Source organism: Monodelphis domestica, chromosome 1 (assembly GCF_027887165.1).
Source record: "Monodelphis domestica isolate mMonDom1 chromosome 1, mMonDom1.pri, whole genome shotgun sequence".
Taxonomy (NCBI): Eukaryota; Metazoa; Chordata; class Mammalia; order Didelphimorphia; family Didelphidae; genus Monodelphis; species Monodelphis domestica.
In genome coordinates, this window is record NC_077227.1 from 263,302,861 (window position 1) to 263,309,731 (window position 6,871).

A 6,871-nucleotide genomic window follows, 5' to 3' on the forward strand; every position below is an offset into this window, starting at 1 on the left:
CCAGGCGCTCCGAGCGCCAAGTCTAGACCAGGCCGCAAGCGCCAGTAGGGTGGGGGATGGGGAGGTGGCTAGGCCCAGGGCTGGAACAAGCCAAGCCTTACCCCCAAAGAAGTCGGTCGCCAGCTCTCCGCTAGCGGCTCTACCTCGCCGATCGACCCGCACTAACCTTAAGCTGGAAGCCGTTCAATGCCATTAAGGAGAGACTTGGGCCTGGCTCACCACAAAACCAGCCCACACAGCCACGTCTGCTTAGGCTGCCGCGGCTTCAGCTACTGCGGCTTCAGCTACTGCGGCTGCGGAAGCTCTGGGCGCTCCGCCCAGGACACTCCGAGAGCTCAACGCGCATGCGTCCGCATTCCTCTCGCGGGCTGGCGGGGTCACGTGTCTTTCAACTGCGCTCCACCCACCCTGTAATCAGCCCTCCGGATTTTGAATTGTATAGCCCGTTAATTCTGTCTTCTCTTAGACCGATCAACCAACTTGTTGCCCTCCTAGAACTCGCTGCTGGCCATGCCTGAGCTCAGCACCGAAAGCCTCCGGAACCTGGCGCCCCCTGACTCCTGTGCGTTTCACTTACTCTACCGGCCTCACCTGAGCAGAGTGCGGGAAGCCTCTGCAGGTAGCCTCCTACTGCTCCACATGTGTTCTATTCACCTAAGCTAAGTATGGGAAGGCCCCACTGCTGGAGCTGCCCTACTTTGCTGTGATCTACCAAGTTAATAAACTGGTGAAGTGCCTACTGTGTACTCAGCTTTGGGAAAAAAGCTAAAACAGCCCTTGCTCTCAGGTCCCAATATTAAAATTAGGGATTTTTCAAAAATCGAATCAATAGTCCAGTTCTAGAGAATCATTATGCCATTGTCTACATGGAATCTAGGAATCCCAAACTTGTGGCCTAGTGGGATCTGATGAACCCCAAGTGTCAGGACTAGGTTATAGGTTCAAGACCCCAAAGCTTGTACTTATTCCCTTTTCCCATGGGAATCTACCCTGAAGGAAATCCCAAGTTAGCAGTTTCAGACTGAGTGGGAGACCCTCAGGGAAATGACAATCCTGGTTGGGTGAGATAAGCATGTGCTAAGGACCCTCTTTGTTTTAGGTAGTCTCCCCTATGTATTAGAACCTTTCCCAAGAAGATCCACACCTGAGCAGGAACCATCCTTTAGTATCCATTGTAAGCAGCCCCTTCTCTTACACCCTAACCTCTAGCTAGGATTCCTTTGCCAAGCTTGATTGTAACCTGTCAATGTAGTTTGAACACTCCCATTTTCTTCTCCCCAAATGGTATATAGGTTCCCCAAATTCTTTTGTTCCTCTGAGTCATCTAGCCTTGTGGCACTCCCTAGGGATAACATCCCCAGAGTCCAAGGTTTGCACCCTGTAAAGGTTGTGGCCCCAAACTCTGAGTAAAGGGCCAAATTGGACTTATCCCTATCCTGATTAAAGACTTGGTTTTTTCTGACTATTTAATAGTTCTGTATTATTTCCAAGTTAACACCATGATGCTACTTTCTAAAGTGAAAAATAATTATGGTGTGATAGCAGGATTTGTACCTTTTAGGGAAATACTCAGCAGTATTTTATCCAGCCTTTTAGTGGTTATGCTGGTCATGCCAAGATAACCATACCACTTCCAAGGGGGCAAATGCTTTCCTTGATATGACTGGATTTTCGCTTTTTAGGGAAATAGTACTTTATAGTACCAACCCTTTATCCAGCTCCACCCAACTACCTAAGAGCAAGAAACACCTGTTGAGAGGGAAAAAACACAGAACTATTAAATAATCAAAATCACTCCTTAGATCAAGGAAAAAGGGGTTCTGTGCAATAATAGGCCTCGAAACAAAGCTACACAGAACTGCGTGCCACACACCATTAGCAGAGGGCGATGATTGAACTCTGGCCCCTCTGGACACTGCCCCCTGGGAGTGCCACCACACTAGAGGACCACTCCAAGGAACAAAAGAATTTGGGGAACCTATATACCATTGGAGGTTGGAGGGAAAACTAGGAGCAGGGAAAGATGATAAACATTGCTATAAGAACAAAGGAAATCCGAGTGCACAAGCTACCCAAGACAGGGATACAATCAAGCCTAAGAAAGGAATCATAGCTAGAGGCTAGGGTGTAAGAGAAGGGGCTACTAGCAAAGTGCAGATCTTCTGGGGAAGGGGTCTGATACAATAGGGGAGACTACCTAAAACAAAGAGCGTCCTTAGCATATGCTTAATCCCACTCAACTAGGATTGTCATTCCCCTGAGGGTCTCCCATAGTCTGAAACTGCTAGCCTAGGATTCCCTTCAGGATAGATTCCCATGGGAAAAGGGAACAAGGATTAGCTTTGGGGTCTTGAACCTATAACCTAGTCCTGACACTTGGGGTTCATCAGATCCCACTAGGCCACAAGTTTGGGATTCCTAGATTCCATGTTGACAATAGTTAACCACTAATAATTCTTAAATGTGTCACAGTTAAAAACAACTGACTTTTTAAAAAGCAACATTGTTGCTGTCATTTTATAAATTGTTATGACTATTCATTTTGGCATGGGATTGTACCCCCAAAATTTACAGAAAGTGTTTAAGGCAAACTGTAAGCAGGGAAATTCCTTTGCTCTTTCTATCATTGTGACTCCTAACTCAAAACATCTAATAACGCCCATAAGACCCTGAAAGAATTATCCTCCTTTGATCATCCTTTAGATGGACAAAAAGAACACATTTGGACTCAAATCTTGACCCCATGCTTGGACTCTAACCATAGCTTGATATCATCAAGTTGTATCTCAGACATCCAACTGTCCTCTAAACTATGAGGGTCACTCCCTATGTCTCTAGGCAAACCTGGTCAAATGACCAAACCCCCTACTGAATGCCTGATGCCTATGCCATGGCATAGAGTCATGTCTCCACTGTTGTAAAGAGTACAAAACCCCAGAATTGATGTAGTCTGTTGCTATCCCAGATAGCGGTATACAGATTTGTTCATAGCTTTTTTTATAGTCTGGCCCTCCAACAGTCTGAGGGACAGTGAACTGGCCCCCTGTGTAAAAAGTTTGGGGACACCTGCTCTAGTCCAAATGTTAAATACCCGATCTTGAGTATCCTTTTATTTTTGAAGACTCTCCTATTGAATCTTTGTATTTGGATTATCCAATTGTCATGGGCATTTGTACCCCCAGAAAATCAGGCAAACTATTATCAGGGAAATTCCTTTGCTCCCTTAACCTCTCTGACTCCCAACCCAAAACATCTGACCCTGGGAGGATTATCCTCCTTTGATTGTCCCAAAGGTCCAAATCATGAGAACCACCCCCATGCCTTCAGGGAAAACTCCTCCCCAACTCTATGCCCCAGACTCAAGTACTCATTGAATATAAAAACCCCAGAACTGAGACATTCAGGGAGCAACCTCCAAGGTTGCTCCACTCATGCTGTCTTGCTTGCCAAAAATTCAACATTACTAATAAATCTCACTTTACTTTTAAGTTAAATTTGGAGTCTTGCATTCTTGCAAAAGGTATCCTTCCAGGGGGGCAGCTGGGTAGCTCAGTGGATTGAGAGCCAGGACTAGAGATGGGAGGTCCTAGGTTCAAATCTGGCCTCAGACACTTCCCAGCTGTGTGACACTGGGCAAGTCACTTGACCCCCATTGCCTAGCCCTTACCACTCTTCTGCCTTGGAGCCAATACACGGTATTGACTCCAAGGGAAGGTAAGGGTTTAAAAAAAAAAGGTATCCTTCCAAAACCCCAGGGGTACACATCTGCACCCCACAATACAATGGCTGGAATCAGCCTAGAATGGCTCATTCCATGGAATGGAATCAACCCATCCTAGATAATCGAGTCTAGAGCTGCTCCATTCTGTGTTTCCCTTATTAACTTCCTGGTCATTTCTTTAAAATACTGATTTTTTTGGATGCAACCAATGTGAAGCTATTCTCAACATTTTTTGAAGATGTTAATTAGCTTCAATGTGTTCATTGTAAAGTCATTGTAAAGCTATTCAACACTGTCTCCAACTATTGTAAAAAAGTTATAATCCCTTCCAGGAGACTTCATTACATCAAGGGGATTTTTCTGTGAATTATTGGGCTTCTGTCTTAGGTTGACAATTTGAGGCAGTGCCATACATTTTCTTCCATGACCAGACTGTGCCCCGCCCCCTCAAGCCTTATATTTTAAATGATTGATTTCCACATTCATATTTTTTAAGTGGTAAAATAGGGTGAACTTTGAAATTTCCAAGGTCCCGTCAATTTCCACCCCACACATTTTTTTGTATCCCTAGCACTTATCACATTGCATAAGACACATAAAAATGCTTATTGACTCACCAGTTAACCAAGAAATAATAGAAGATATTGTTATGGCTAAAATTCTCTGGAGACTACATATTAATGTATAATTATTTATTAAATAATTAAAAAGGGGTGAGAGAAAGAGAAGGCACCAGCCATGTGTGGCTAGTAACTCTCTCAGTTCCTTTTCCTCCCTCCTCTCCAAGAGAACAGGCCCAAGCTAGAAAGAATACCTAAACAGTCAGAGATTCCAAAGAAAGAAATTCCACTTTCTACTCCCAGTACTCCAATTTATGCTCTTCATGACATCCCTTTCCCCAGGCTCTTTGATTGGAGCACTCACTACCAAGACAACCAACTAGTTTTCTGACCTCACAAGATATTTAGAATGTCCCCCCCTCCCCCAAGTTAATATTCTTTTCCTCTGCTACTCTTATCTTACAAAAAGCTTGTCTTGAGGGAGGCCTTAGCAGGAAACAGCCTGGCCTTGGAAGTTCAGAACCATAAATATGCCAAGATCCCAGCAGCAATAGGTACCAGATAAGAACTTAGAGGCCAAGCAGACCCCAGTAACATAAAAACGTCAAGGTTCCAAGAATAGTATGTAACAGATAAGGGCTGAGGGGAGCCATACATGCCGGCAACATTCCAACAGGGGTATGTAACAGATAGGGACTGGGGGGCCATACATGCCGGAAAGTATATAAGACCCAGAATTCAGGAGGAAAATCAGAACTCTCTTGGAGCTCCCCTGGTGCGCTCCAGATCAATAAACGGCCCTCTTGCTTAATTGCATTGTCTATTGGTCTTCTGCGGTGGTGGTCGAAAACCCAGACCCTAACATTTGGGGGCTCGTCTGTGTCCCCACCTCGGAACCCCTTGACAGAAGGGCCAGAGGCACGGCCTTGGACCGGACCTTCATGTGAGTCAAGTGGGGTGTGAGAGTGTGTGTGTGCGTGGTGACCACAAGTGTATGAGGGAGAGGAAGACTCTCGATGAGCATACAGCTTAGTGGATGATACGTGCTTGCGGTTTGTACAGGTCATTCTACGCCAAGCTCCCAGGCCCACATTTCTTGAGGGGCTGCAGGAAGCTTTCCGCATGTATTCCCTGGTAGACCCAACAGCGCCCAATATCCAGACTGCTGTTCTTCTTGCTTTTGTCAATCAGTCAGTCCCTGATATTTGCAGGAATGCAGGAATGCAGAGGGCTGATGCATTTACAGCCCAATCACTAACTGAATTACTTAAGGTAGCAGAGAAAGTTTTTAACTCCCATGAAACCCCTGAGGAGCGAACTGACCAACTAAGACAGGAGGACATTGCTAGACAGGATCAGAGACAGAAAGAGGCCGAAGACCGAGAACTCAAGCAGTTACAGGACCTCCAGTCTAGGGAAGAGAAAATTAGGAAGCAATTGATGCGGACCCAACAACAGACAACCCGGGTCCTCATGGCAGCCTTAACCCAGGCCCCTCCCCCAGGTAGGAAACCACATGAGCGGCTCACACGAAGCCCCTGTTTCCTCTGTGGGAAAAGTGGCCACTGGCAGTGTCACTGCCCCCATAAAACACGAGGGATGAGGCAAGGTTGGCAGGGTCCCCCTACCCCAAGGCACTGGCATAGCCCCTCCAATGCAGATTGGGGATGACCCAATAGGAACATTATTGCCCTTGCTGAGGACGACTGAAGGGGACAGGCCTCAGGTCCCCTCTCTGAGTCCTGGGTAATGGCTTATGAGGCAGTCTCTGCGAATGCCTCAAGGAGAGAGAGAGAGAAAGGATAGTAGATTGGATTCCGTGGGGGACGTGACAGAGCCAGGTAGGAGATGGCAGAAATGAGTCAGAAACCAGGCCGTATTGATTACAATGGAGCCACAGCAGAACTCCAATCTCTGGACCACACAAAGGCATGAACCATCCAGTAATCCAAAATTAATACCACACAGGTCAGAGACATGATAGAGAACTTAGCTGAGAGAATTGGCCTAGGTTCATTAAGCCAGTTGCCAAACACAAACCTTATGGCTGAGACAATAGGCTGCAGGCAATGGAATGAATTAGAAAGAGCTAGGTATTAGCATTGGAAAAGAAAAGTGCCTGGCCGAAGGCCAGGTCCCAGGTGAGAGAGATAGAGAAGGAAAGGAATTAAAGATGGAGCTTGGCCAGAGGCCAAGCTCCAGCAAAGACAGACATAGGTGAGAGGTAAGATCCAAAAGAGGGAGGTGACTGCTGTGGCTGCTTTTAATGTCTTTGACATGCAAATGTACCCAATACATATTGATGAATTACATAGTGTATTGCCATTGGGTAATTGTAAAGTACAACAAGGTATAGGTGTGGTTTTTCTTAGCCAGGTGAACACAAAGAAACCTGATTTTGCACCTAACCTGGGGGAAGCTGGGATCAAGGGTCAGAGGCTTTACTAGCCATGCGCAAGACTAAGCATGCTCTCTTCTAAGCCCCTCTGTACATTCTAACTGTTTCCCTTGACCATAGCTAGGTGTGGACTGCTATATCTTACATATCTTACCCTTCCCATGCTTGTGGATACTGGAGCTGAACACTCAG

General features: G+C 46.0%; 1 protein-coding gene across 1 annotated transcript in view; it reads right to left on the reverse strand.

Annotated features, from left to right (window-relative positions):
• PRPF39 (pre-mRNA processing factor 39) overlaps positions 1 to 320 on the reverse strand; it is a 41,861-nt gene extending 41,541 nt beyond the window's left edge. The window contains exon 1 of the mRNA XM_001368750.5: positions 167 to 320. The gene's annotated coding sequence lies outside the window, so the exon portion shown is untranslated. The remainder of the gene's footprint in view (positions 1 to 166) is intronic.
• Between the last annotated feature and the right edge of the window lie 6,551 nt (positions 321 to 6,871).